The following is a 14353-nucleotide window of genomic DNA, read 5'->3' on the forward strand; positions in this document are numbered from 1 at the left end:
TGAGTGGCTCGCTGTTTGGGCAAAAATGTATCTGATGCAATAAATTCTACTTTGCTTGATTGGAATGTAACACATGTGATAACTATCTTCCAATAACGAGGTTGTCACTGAAGAAGCTACTTAATTAAGGTACAATTTTTAATAATTAACAACCATGTGTGAAAAGATGAATGTACAATTTGGAGATGAAACGAATCATAGCTATTAGTGTAGGCCACAGAAACGCTTAATTGCAACTTTTCTTTTAACTAAAAGTAAACTGATAATGCTGAAATGTGCACAATGGAATTTTGAGACTTGACCTCAGGGCTATAAGTGGGCCGGGTCCCGCCGGTGCTCAGCACCGGCAGTTCTAAAAAGCAGGTGCTGAGACGGGTCCCTATCGGGCTCTCCATTTTTGCCCTCACCCACAGGGCGAAAAAAACCAATCTTAACTCAGCAGCAGTACCGCCCTTCACTGCATTTGATGTAACTTCAAAGAGACTAATTTTCATTCTTTAAGAATCTCATTTCAGAACGGAATAATTGTTATCCTTATATACAACAAATCCACACTTGTTGCTTATTTATTTTATGCAACTAACAACCATTGGCAAAAACCAATAGTCCTTGATTGTATGTATAATGCTACTTGCTGTATTATATATATGGAAGCATTGAAAGAAACAGCAACATACCAATTGGGTGGCACACTATGCTAAGCACAGGTTTTTAGCTTAGGTGTTTTGAGCCGCGCCCTTAATTCCATCAGCCACGCCCCTTTGAGAGACCCCCGTTTTCTAATCCCGCTTAAAGCCCTGCCTGACTTATGGCCTGTCTGAATCTTGAAGTGAATTCCAAACAAGTATGGCATCCGCTTCTTCAGGGCCCAAACCACAGCAAAGGACTCCCCCTCAATAGCTGACCAATGTTTCTCTCTAGGGGTCAGCCTTCTGCTAATAAAAGCTACTGGCTGGTCTTGACCATCTTTAGTCAGTTGTGAAAGCACAGCACCTACTCCCAACTCAGAAGCATCTGTTTGAACAATGAATTCTTTGGAGTAGTCTGGACTTTGCAGAATAGGAACAGTGCACATGGCCTGTTTCAGGTCATTAAATGCCCTTTGACAGCTGACTGTCCACTGAACTTTATTTGGCATTTTCTTGGAAGTTAAGTCATTAAGGGGTGTCACTGTGGAACCATACCCCTTGACAAATGTCCTGTAATACCGAGTCAGGCCCAAGAAAGCTCTGACCTGAGTCTGGGTGGTTGAGCAGTCCAGTCCATTATGGTCTGGATCTTGCTCTGCAATAGTTGAACCTGGCCTCTACCTACCAGGTGGCCCAGGTATACAACCTGACTCTGCTCTATTTGGCACTTGGCAGCCTTGATAGTTAGGCCTGCCTTTTGCAGGGCCTCCAAAACATTATTTATGTGGATCAGGTGATCTTCCCAAGTGGAGCTAAAGGCAGCAATATCATCTAGATAAGCTGCACAGTAGTCATCCAGGCCTCAGAGGACTTGGTTCACCAACCTTTGGAATGTGGCAGATACATTTTTCAGACCAAAGGGCATTACCTTAAATTGATAATGTCCTCCTGGGGTTAAAAATGCTGTCTTGGCTTTTGCATCATCAGCTAGTCTGATCTGCCAGTAGCCAGCTGTCAGGTCAAATGTACTCAGAAACTTGGCAGATGCCAATCTGTCAATGCGTTCATCTGCCCTGGGTATTGGATGGGCATCTGTCCCAGTGACAGCATTGAGGCCTCTGTAATCCACGCAAAACCTCATCTCTCTCTTACCATCTTGGGTGTGAGGTTTAGGCACCAGGACTACTGGACTGGCCCAAGGGCTCTCTGAGGGCTCAATGACTCCCAAATCCAACATCTTTTGGACCTCTGTCCTGATACAGTCCCTGACATGATCAGGTTGCCTGTAAATCTTACTTCTAACAGGCAGACTGTCCCCAGTGTGCAATTCATGAGTGCACCAGGTAGTCTGACTTGGAGTCAGAGAAAACATATATCTGTAGGACTGTAGAACTTGTCTGCAGTCCTGTTGCTGTTGGTCAGTGAGGCTGCCTGCCAAGGTTAGACCATCAACTGAACCATCATTAGGTTTCTGAGAAAGCAGTTCTGAGAGAGGGTCACTCTCTTCCTCCTGTCCCTCATCTGTAGCCATGAGCAAGCCCATGTCTGCCCTGTCAGCATATGGTTTCAATCTCTTGACATGAAGCACCCTGTGGGGGCTCCTGGGAGTTCCAAGGTCAACCAAATAAGTGACTTCTCCCTTCTGCTCAACAATAGTGTAGGGTCCACTCCACTTGTCTTGGAGAGCTGCTGGGGCCACAGGCTCCAACACCCACACTTTCTGTCCTGGCTGCTAAACAGTCAGCACAGCCTTTTGGTCATGCCAGGCCTTTTGCAATTCCTGACTAGCCTCAAGGTTTTTGGATGCCTTTTTTATGTACTCAGCCATCCTGGAGCGGAGACCAAGTACATAGTCCACAATGTCTTGTTTGGGAGGTTTGAGAGGTAACTCCCATCCCTCCTTCACCAGACAAAGGGGTCCTCTCACAGGATGCCCAAACAGAAGTTCAAAAGGTCTGTAGCCAACCCCTTCTGTGGGACCTCTCTGTAAGCAAACAAAAGGCAGGTCAGCAGGATGTCTCATCGCTGCCTGAGCTTTTCAGGGAGACCCTTAATCATGCCCTTTAAGGTCTTGTTGAATCTCTCAACTAGACCATTGCATTGTGGATGATAGGGTGTGGTGAACTTGTAGTTCACTCCACACCCTTTCCATATAGCAGTCAGATTTCCAGACATAAAGTTTGCACCTCTGTCTGAGACAACCTCCTTTGGAAAACCCACTCTTGAGAAAACTCCCAGGAGGGCTCTTGCCACAACAGGTGCTGTTGTGGTCCTTAGGGGAATAGCTTTTGGGTATCTGGTGGCATGATCCACTACCACCAGAATAAACCTGTGCCCAGAGGCTGTTTGGGGGTCCATTGGTCCAACAATGTCAATCCCTACACGTTCAAAGGGAACCCCCACCACAGGTAGTGGTATTAGGGGGGCCTTTCTGGTGCCACCTGATTTGCCACTGGCTTGGCAGGTGACACAGGAGCGACAAAACTCCTTGGTATCCTCTGACATATGAGGCCAGTGAAAGTGAGGGACAAACCTGTCCCAAGTATTGTTCTGGCCAAGATGTCTTGCAAGGGGAATATCATGAGAAGGAAGCCCCTGAATGCCAAAGGTATGACCAACCTCCTGGAAGCTCCAGGCTTGCGGTCTCTAGCCTCTGAATACAGGAGCCTATCATCCCAATAGACTTTGTGGGTCCCACTAGCATTCCCTGCAGCCTCAGCAGCAGTTTGCTGTCTGAGGGGTTCAAGAGAAGGGCAGTCCAACTGCGCCTGCCTCAGATCTACCCTGGAGGGTCTCCCTGTCCCAAGAAACTCAACCTGATCAGGCTCAAGCTCTTCTAGGACAGTTTCCTCCTGGGTCTCACAATCAGCTTCCTGAGAAGGCTGATCCTCTTTCTGAGGCAAGGGGGAAGGCACTGCCTTAACCCTACTGCTTCTCCTCCTGATAGGCAACTGGTCCATTGTTCCAGAATCCAGTGCCTGTTCAGTGTTGCAATTTCTGACCTGTGACCTAGTCACAGCAAGGACATGTACTGATATCCCTAACATTTCTGCATGGGTCCTATACTCCACTTCAGCTCAAGCTGAAGTCTCCAGGTCATTGCCAAGCAAACATTCTACAGGGAGGTCTGAACTAACCACAACCTTTTTGAGGCCAGTTACCCCTCCCCAGGAGAAATTAACAATTGCCATACTATGAGTGCTAGTGACATTGCTAGCATTGGTCACTAGGTAATTTTCACCTAGTATGATCTGTCCAGGGTCCACAAAGCCAGGTGTCACCATTGTGACACTAGCACATGTGTCCCTGTAGGCCTGAGCCACTTTGTCATTAATTAAAGGAGTTTGTCTGTATTTGCCCAAGTTATTGGAACTCACAGTAGAGGACAGAATTGTGTCCCCTTCACAGATCAAAACAGGTTGAGTTGGTATTCTGACTAGGACAGAATCCATCGCAGTTCCCAGGGTTAACCCTACTATACTCTTCTGTTGAGAACCACCACTTGGAGCTGGACTAGGGGGAACAGTTGCCTTAGAGGCAATGGTGGCTGGAGCTGCCTCCTTTTTGGTGCAATCACTGGTCCAGTGAGTATTACTTTTACAAAACTTGCACCATGGTTTCTTTTGGCCTTCTTTCTTTTTAGATTGTTGGGAACCCCACCATTAGAAGCTTTTTGGGGACCTTGAGAAGACTTCTGGTCTTTTGCTTTCTCCCCACCCTTTTGGTCTTGCTTCTTCTGATCACCACCTTGGTTCTGTACCTTCTGCTTCACCCTGGTTCTGACCCATTTGTCTGCCTTCTTTCCCAATTCTTGGGAAGAGGTCAGATCTGAGTCAACCAGGTGCTGATGCAATAACTGGTTCTGAAAGTTGTTAAGGATTTGTTCTCTCATAATCAAATTATACAATCCTGGATAGTCAGTGACTTTACTGCCCAGTAACCAGCCCTCCAGAGCCTTAGTTGCACAATCTACAAAATCAGTCCAGTCCTGAGTCTGTATCTTTTGGGTATCCCTGAACAGCAACCGGTACTGCTCAGTGGTTAGGCCAAACCCATCTAACAGAGCACTCTTCAGGACATAGTAGTTGTCAGCATCCTGTTCATTAACTGTCAGGAGCTTATCTATGCCTTTATCTGAAAAGGAGAGCCACAAGATTGCTGCCCACTGACTTTGGGGTACCTGCTGTACTTTGCAAGCCCTCTCTAAAGCAGTTATCCATTTGTCGATGTCATCCCCAATCTGATAGGGAGGGACAATCTTGTTCAGGTTTCTATGGTCATGAGACATTTCCTTATCTCTGGGAATTATGCTGCCACCAGTGGGCACAAGCCCACTCAATTTCTTCTCTCTCTCAAGAGCTAGGGTCTCTTTTGCAAGGGCAACTTCTTGCTTCTTGATCCTCAGCTTGACCTCTTTCACTCTAGCTTTGTGCTCTCTCCTCTGAGGGGAAGTCATCCTCCTCAGAGCAGAGGCACTGGACCCTAGTGAGGAATCATGGTGATCAGAACCACTGGAAAGTGATCTGTGCCTTCTGTTACCACTGTTAGGCCTATTTGGAAGGTTAGAGGGGGCGTACCATGGCCCTCTCCACCTCCAGATAGTCCTTTGTTGCCCAGGTCAGGTTCATCAACCTCATCCTGTTCAGCATCCACTTCATCATCAGAGACCCCTGGATCCTCCCCAGTATTATTCTCTTCTGTTGAGGGACCCCTCTCTACTATCTTGGTTACCTGGGTCTGATAAATTTTCTACATCATGAGCCACTAAGATATCTACCAGGTAGTTAAAGGTTGGCTCTGTCCTTGTCTCAGTCTTCTGACTGAACACAGACTTCTCAGTTCTTGAAAAGTAAATGTGTCATATTTAGAAGGCACCCTCTGGATTTCTTCTTGAAGAGGTCCACTAGGGCCTGCTTCCAAGGACATTTTCTAGTGAGGTGTGGTGTGTGCACCAACCTACACTAAATGGTTTCCTACTAGAACCTCTCTAGGAGTTGTAGTCAGGGTGTGCTAAGCCCTTACCACCTACAACAACTACTAAGTTCAGTAGAACTTATGTATATAAGACTTGATATATATATACCTACAGGTACCTTGATATAATCTTTCAGATGATATTACAAGATTATTTGGTAAAACAAATTGCAAGCTCTTATCCCACCACTGCAGGTGCTGGATTCGAGCTATCCCACAATGGATCTAGATGACTGCGGTGTTGGTATCCGGATTGGACCCAACAAGACTTGGCAACTGCAACCCATGCAGGATGTCGAGATTGGCTCTGTTGCAGACCAGCAGGATCTGTGGCGCTTCTTCTTTTCAGGGAAACTGGAGCAAGCCTGGAGCAAGCAGGAAAGCAAAGTACATTCAAGATGGCATCTTCAGGGGGCTCCGGGACACTCGCGGAGTGTGGGGGCCTTGGCTTCAGTGCAAATGGTGGTCAGGGCTGGGGCTTCTCATACCCCAATGCACAACTTACTGAGTCTTCAGGAAAGGAGTGCAGGTAGCAAAATGGATGTCCAAGATGTCTGGTCCCACGTCTCTCGTGTCCGCCACGGGTCTCAGCTTTGCTGTGGGTGTGGATCGGGGTCAGAGAAGTCTGGAGGTCCAGTTTTTGAGTTGCAGAATCTTCGGGTTCCGACGGGAGCCTTGAAACTGCAGACTGGCAAATATGCTGTTGGTGCCTGTTTGCACAGGGTGGTCATTCCTTGACCACAAGGGAGATGTCTTCCGTCTTCCAGTCAGAATGGAATGTCGAAGGTCCAAGATATGTCTTTCAAAGATTCGTCCAGGATAATCTAAAGTCCTGGGGACACAGCTACTATACTTATACTAAGGATGAGGGCTGGATTACCTGACTAGGTCCCTCCTATGGATGGACCTGAGAAGGGGTTGGTTACACCCCTTTTCCTTTGTCCAGTTTTGCGCTAGAGCTGGGGCTGGAGTGCCCCAGCAACTGGTTTGAACCGGGCTATCCATGGAGCACCTTGTGTGCCCCAGGGCAGTGTCTAGATGCATTCAATGAATGCAGCCCTCCCTGCCCCAATACACAAAACCCCTGTCTGGGGAGGTGCTGGCACCTCCCTGGACAGGAAACCTATTGTCTAGGCCGCCCTTGCTGGATTTTACCCCAGCAACAGGAGGTCAGACTCGTGTCTGTGGCAGCAGCATCCATTATGTGATGCTGAGGCTCTGTTTAACTTTAACCGGGTAAAGCAGTAAGCTACATGCCTTTTCACTCTAGAAGGGTGGAATGCTACCCCCGCCACCAGAATTGGCCGGGGGGGGGGGGCAGTATTCCAAAGTAATTGACACCTTACACAACATGTTTTGATAAAGCCAAACCAAAGTTAGCATTAACCGCGAGGATTATAATGCACTTCAGAGTATATGGTGTGGCTATATCATAGAACAGCTATAAGGAGATGGTTCTGAAAGCTGCAGAGGGGCTCAGCTCATGCCAGAGCACCCTCTCACATAAAACCAAGCACTCTGCCTCCAGGATTGTCAAGGCCTACCATATGAGTGGCTAATAGGTGTATATGTGTCTATATATAAAGGTAGATATAGGTTTACTATATCTAAGTAAGGGGTGATTACACCACCTTACCCAGGCTGTGTGAACAGACCTGAGGTGTCAGTTTGAAAGGCACACCAGGGGTGGCAAAATACATGCTGCAGCCCCTGGTAGGCCTAGGGTATACCTAATCCCTGGGCACCTATGGTACACTATACAGGGGCTCACAAGAGTGACCCAGTAACCAATCTGGTATGTACCTAAAGTACATGGTATCAATTTAGAGAGAGAACAGCTGGGCTGTGGGTCTGATTAGCAGGCCTACAGCCACACTAAAGTTGAAAAACCAGAGAATCACAGCAAAAAATGGGGGTGACCATAGGAAGCAGACCCTACTCTCCTACAATGAGGGTTTTATATCTATCTCATAAAATCCCCCAAAAAACGATTTCACCAACAAATACAATTTCCAGGTATGTGAATTACATTAAAAATGATTTACAAGATAACAGGGTATGTTAGGTTGTTCAAAGTGAGTATGAAACATATAGAAAAGTATTTAAAACGTAAGCACAGGTGCACCACACATAAATCACCAAAATTGAGGGAACACATGTATAATCTGTATACAATGTAGATATTATTCAAAATGTTCCTTTTATTCCAATTTTCTATTGCTTTATTGCTTTAAAAACGTGGATATATCCATCAGTTTTCACAGTGATACAGCCAAGGCGTTTCATCCTACTAGAGGACTTCTTCAGGGCAAAGATAACATTAAATGGTCAATCACGGCAAAGCAGAAGAGTCAAACGAGAAATCAGAACAACTGCCTATTTGTCGTTACCCATCAAAGTCACGAGTATCCAGGCAACTCAATATCAAATGTCTAGGCAGCGTTCTTCATAGTCATGGACGATAATCACTATGGCACATAAATCCTCTTAGGCGTCGCAGACAGTAATAGCTGGTGCTCCACTCCCACACCTGTACAGCCAGTTAGACATCAACTACCAGATACAAACATTCACACAGCCAGTCACTCACCCATACATTCACGGAGATACCTAATCACTCACTTATACAGTCAGTCACGTACCCACTGAATCATCCCTACAGGCACTCCTACACCCACTGATTTACCAATACACATTGGTATCTTTAACACTCAAATTTATTTGAGAGGTGTTCTGTGGCCACGCCCCTTTTAACACCTCTCTACAACGCAGCTCTGTGGCACTTACTGGAGGTACCTGGTGGGCTAGTTGGCCCCTGTGACCCTCAGGATTCAAGATGACTTAACCCCCAATTTATAATGCGCCAGGGGGTATGTTTGCACAGTGGTGCAGGGAGGAAGCTGACATAACAAGTTTGAAATGTGCCTCCTGGCTCGTTGTAAATTGGGGGATTAAGTCCCCTTCAATCCTGAGGGTCCCTGGGGGCCACCTAGCCCACCAGGTACCTCAAGGAAGTGCCACAGAGCTGCATTGCAGAGAGGTGGGTCGAGGCCACCCCCCTTTTTACACCTCTCTTCAACACAGCTCTGTGGCACTTACTGGAGGTACCTGATGGGCTAGTTGGCCCCCAGGGACCCTAAGGATTCAAGGGGACTTAATCCCCAATCCGGTCCTAGGATGCTTGTTTCCGGTCCAAAGAAGACATGGCTTGGCAATTCGGGCTGGACTGTTCCCATGAGGCACAGGGTCAGGCTGATATGCATATGGCCATGTCTGAACTGGGTTGGTGGAGTCAGTTAAAGAATGATGATGGATTAAACCCAGATCAGTTGACTGGGGGTGAGTGCTTGCATTGTTCAACACTCCGTCCCTCATCCCCTTTGGTTTTGCTCTGTTCACCCTAAGTTGGCAGGGTATGCCCAGACGTGGGTCCCTTGCTCACTTTGCCACTGGATTCAAGCTAGCCTGGCTGATTAGCCAGAAACCGGTCCCAGGGTGCTTGTTTCCTGTCCAGGGAAGACATCGCTTGGCTGTTCGGGCTGGACTGTTCCCATGAGGCACAGGGTCAGATTGATATGCATATGGCCATGTTTGAACTGGGGTGGTGGAGTGAGCTAAAGAATGATGATGGATTAAACCCAGATCAGTTAACTGGGGGTGAGTGCTTGCATTGTTCAACACTCCGTCCATCATCCCCTTTGGTTTTGCTTTGTTCCCCCTAAGTTGGCAGGGTATGCCCAGACGTGGGTCCCTTGCTCACTTTGCCACTGGATTCAAGCTAGCCTGGCTGATGACGGCTGATTAGCCAGAAACCGGTCCCAGGATGCTTGTTTCCGGTCCAGGAAAGACATGGCTTGGCAGTACGGACTGGACTGTTTCCATGAGGCACAGGGTCAGACTGATTTGCATATGGCCAAGTCCGAACTGGGATGGCGGAGTGAGCTAAAGAATGATGATGGATTAAACCCAGATCAGTTGACTTGGGGTGAGTGCTTGCATTATTCGACACTCCGTCCGTCATCCCCTTTGATTTTGCTACATTTTAGATAGGTAAAGTAAGACGTTCTTAACTTTCAAATAGAAAAAAAAACTGGAAAAAATATATAGATACTGAAATTCACGTTATAGTTTACTGAGCTCACTAGAACTTGTGCTTCCATCATTCATGGTGTAGGGCCTCACATTTTACATCACTCATAACATGGTAAAGTTAAATAAAAAGGGCAAGGGGCCAGAATGTGGGTTGGAGGTTTGCGCAGGAATGGCTGCAGGGACAGGGTGGAGGCCAACGAATGATGTGGGTGCAAGTTTCCGTTGGTCAGTAAACTATAGTTTGTGAATTTCTGTATTTTATTTCTTTCTAAACTTTAGTTTTCATCTGATTTTAACATTAACTATAAACTTACATTATTTTCAAAGGTATTTAAAATAGCATAGAAGCTGCATTGTACTTAAAAAGGACTGCTGGGTCTTACAATATGCCTGTGTTTGGTGGACTCGTGCCAAAACACGTTAGCATCAGTGTGAGCCATCTTGGTAATGTTTATGTGCATATTTCTTTCACATGCTTCCCATCAGGTCTCCTGTGCATTCTCATCACCAAAGTTCCCAAGAATCCACTTGGGAGGTCTACTTTTCTTTAACTATAATCCTAATATTGATTAAAAACCACTGGACACTATTCCTAAAACTAAGCGGGTGCTGTCAGAGGAATCTAAAAATATCTGACTCGGTGCTATGTCTGCATTCTTTTCAGGATTTTACTTGCCTCGCATCCTAGCAATACATCTTCCCGCCCACTTTTTTTGTAAAATCTAGAGGCCTCATTTATGTTTTTTTTTGTCCTAGGGCAGCGCAGCAGGCCTTGCTGCAGTGTTGCTCTACGTAAAAAGAAAAGGGCAGGGATGCACCGTATCTATTAGATACAGTACATTCCTGTCCCTTTCCCCTGTGCTGGCGCCCAATGGGCTGCCGTGCACCAATGCAGGCATCTTTGCACCATGGTGCAAGGGTGCCTGCGTTGTGTGGATGATTATTTTTGTGCAGGAAGGAAATCCTACCTGCACATAAACAATCACACGAGGCTTTTTCCTCTTTCTAAGTGGGCTGCAGAATGCAGCTCACATAGAAAGAGGAAATCCAAGGAGAAATAAAGATATTCCTCCTCGTTGGGCCTCCCTTACGCATCCCCTGGGGAGGTGTAAGATTATGGCATTGCCTCAGACATACAATTTATCATAAATCTGGGGCAGTGTCAAAAAGCCATGGATGTTGCTGGGAACGCCCCCCGCAACTCTCATGGAACGCCCCTTTGATGCAGTTTTCTGCGTGAAAGGAGCACATATTTATAAGGCCATTAAAAGCCATGCAATGGTGCTTTATATTTCTTTATAAATATGCCAGTAGCACATTGGGTCACCGGAATGTAAAAAAAGTGATGTTCCGGCAGTGCAATAGTGCATGTAGGACCTCGTAAATGAGGCCCTAGATATTTTGGGCCTCATTTACAATGGGGCTGTGCCACCGTCGTGTCACTTTTTGCGATGCTCCGTTGGCGCAGGGGCCTGCTCCATATTTACCAGGCAGCACTAAGCCAATTTGCATTGCTTAATGTGGCCTTGTAAATATTATTCCCTTTAATGCAGTTTTTTGTAATAAAGGGGCATGCAATGGGTGTTGCTGGGGGTGTTCCCAGCAACATCCAAGGCTTTTAGGCACTGGGGGGGTGAAGCTTGCTCGCGATCGAGATGGCCGCTTGAGCCTTTAGCTCCGCTAGATCGTCCAGATATCCGGCAGTTATCCGGCAGCATCATGATGTGAAACCGAATGCACTGAAGTGGTCCGAAATCAGGGAGTCGCGAAGAGCCCGACGACTGACAGCTGTTTTGACCCCCTGGTAGCGGAGATACAGTGAGAAGATACCGCGCGCCCGAAAGGCCTTTGATCCCCGGGCTAGAGTCGAGCACGTGCGCGAGATGATCCAGTGAGTGAGGGGCGCCATTGTGACTGAGACGCCGGGTCGCCTGCTGCGGGTCTCGGATGGTGCTTGCTGCGGGGCTTCCGAGGTCTGTTCGTGCTTGCTGCGGGCTTCCGAGGTCTGTTCGCAGCATTGGGGGCCCGCGGCGATCGGAAGCATTGAGATCCCGGCTGTTGGTTTGGCGTGACCAGGAGCGGAGATCCTGTGAACCGGCGGCTGCCACCGGAGAAGGGGGAAGCCTTCAGGCTGAGCGGGGTTAGCGGCCACATTGTTTCCGGAGCTGTGCTCTGCTCGACGGGGTGCTGCAGCATTGAGCGCAGGCATTGCGACCCCTGCACGTCCCTGCTGCCTGGGTTCATATGCCGCGGCGAAGAGGAGCGTGGCCTTTGAGAGCCAGCGGACCGTGAATGAATGAGCCTGAAGTGGGCCAGCAGAGGTGCGTTTGGCTGCACTCTGTACTTTGCAGGGAAGCAATCCTGGGTCCGCCTGCCACTTGTGGTCCGTGGCGCGGATGGGGCCCTCGAGTGAGTTGAGCCCCCTGGTGTGCAGGGACTGGTGGAACGGGGCAGTACAGGTGGCCAGCAGAGAGTTGCTCTGCCACTACAAGGGAAGTCCCCACTCTGCGTGCAACCTTTTGGTGAATAACGTGGAGCATTGGAAGGTGCAATTCGGGCCTGACTGGTGACTAAGCATGGGCGAATTTTGCAAATTCACGATCCGCGAATTTGCGGATTTGCGAATTCGCGATCCGCAAAATTCGCGAATTTGTGCGAATTTTTGTTTTTTTGCGTGTTCGCGGGGTTTTTTGCGTGTTCGCGGGGATTTTTGTGTCTTCGCGAGCCACTTGCATAGCGAAGTTACCCATGCAGTCGTTTATGGGAGAGGGAGAGAGAGATAGATAGATAGATAGATAGATAGATAGATAGATAGATAGAGAGAAAGAACGAGAGAAAGAAAGAGAGGCCGGATCTCTGAAGGGCCAGATTCCTGAGTTGCCCCTACAGAACATACAGCTTTTTATTTTTAGCAAAATGCATATGAAAATTGTGCTGTAAAGGTCTCTTTTAGTTTAACCCCTCCTGACAACTCAAAATGGGTGTATTTGCCATCCTCTCCCTTCTTCCTGTTTTTTATATCTGTAAGTGCTTCCTGATGAGGTTTAATTCCTTGGACAGGTGCCTCGTTGCCTACTTGTAACTATTCTCTGACCCTGCTTCAAGGGTCAGAGCAGGGTCAGAGAATAGTTGCAAGTAGGCAACGAGGCGCCAGGAAGCAATTAGCAGCAGGTGTCCAAGTTGAAGTTAATTTGTTTGTAACCCTTTTGTAAAAGGTTACAAAGAAATTAGGTTCAACTTTTGCACCTGCTGCTGTAACCCTTGCTTGGCTGAAAATTCGTCCCCGCTGATTCGCGGATTTTACCGCGATTTCGCGAGATTCGCGGATCGCGAAATCGCGGAAAATCCGCAAATTCAGTCGCGAAACGGATTTTACACCCACCCTTACTGGTGACACCACAGGGGGAACATTGAGGCCCTAAGCGCAGAGAGAGATTGCGGACTTGAGGTTCCCCATTTTGAACGAAGTGCTCAGGGCGCGTTGCCACACGTTGGCAGAAGTGCCCAATTGCAATATCGATTTGAACCTGTGTGTGGTTCCTCAAGGGAGTAATCGCGAGTTCAGCCACAAGCAGAATGGAACCCCATTGAGGACCTGCTACTCTGAATAGCCCCGGGTAACGACCCCTTCGGAAATCGGACTCCCCATTGTGGATCCCTCCAGTACTGGTACCGGATTTTGGACTTCTACTTAGGACAAGTGGCAACCGTGTTATATGGTGGTGTGCCGACCGATTTTTGTACGTCTGGCAATTTAATTCCGGCATTGTACCGAGGCATTTTTAACATGGAACCGTCATCCTAGACCAGTCGTTTTTTCCATCATCGTGACGGGCTTGGTTAGCCATTTAGATTAGGCAAAGGATCAATTGTCCTGAAGATGAACTCTTAATTAATTGAAGTTCGAAACGTCGTCGACAGCATACGCAAATGTCACTAATGTATTGAGAATTTTTGTGTGCATATGTGTAGTTTATGATTTGTCTGTATATAATTTATGCCAATCAGACTGCCCCTTGTTTTGCCTACAATTTATGTTGTATGTTTCTTCTTGTGGAGTGTGTTTAGTCGGGCACCGGCTGGTGTCCCACTTACAATTTTTAGATTTTGATATGATCAATTATCCAATGGAATAAAACCGTCCGGCTGGACATTAATATAGAACTATCTAGTCTATATTCATTGAATTAATCTGTATGTTTAGGGACCATTGTCTCTGTTAAAAAGTACTACCCATAGGTCCCTAGCGATTGCACCGTGGGTTCCCTTGTTCTGTAAAATACACTACCTGCAGAGGCATAATATTTATGTGGCCCTGGTACAGGAGTCCCATCTCCCATTGTCTAGCCCTATTCTACGCAGCAGAGGGCTAGCAGGCCATGTTAACGTCTCAGGATTCACCACGCATGCCAGAGGGGTCCTGACATGGGTCAACCCTAAATCCCCCTACACTTTGGTTCAATTGGAATCAGACAGGAATGATCCCTATGTTATTTCAAAATGTCACGGTAGGGGAATTGACTTAATTATAGTGAATGCTTACGGCCCCAATTATGACTGTCTGGAGTTTTTTTTCCGCGCTGTCGGACGTGGTGGCCAGACACACTGAGGCGCATTACCTCTGGGCTGGGGACTTCACTTTGGTAAGAGATCCAAAT

Source organism: Lissotriton vulgaris, chromosome 11 (genome assembly GCF_964263255.1).
Source record: "Lissotriton vulgaris chromosome 11, aLisVul1.2, whole genome shotgun sequence".
Taxonomy (NCBI): Eukaryota; Metazoa; Chordata; class Amphibia; order Caudata; family Salamandridae; genus Lissotriton; species Lissotriton vulgaris.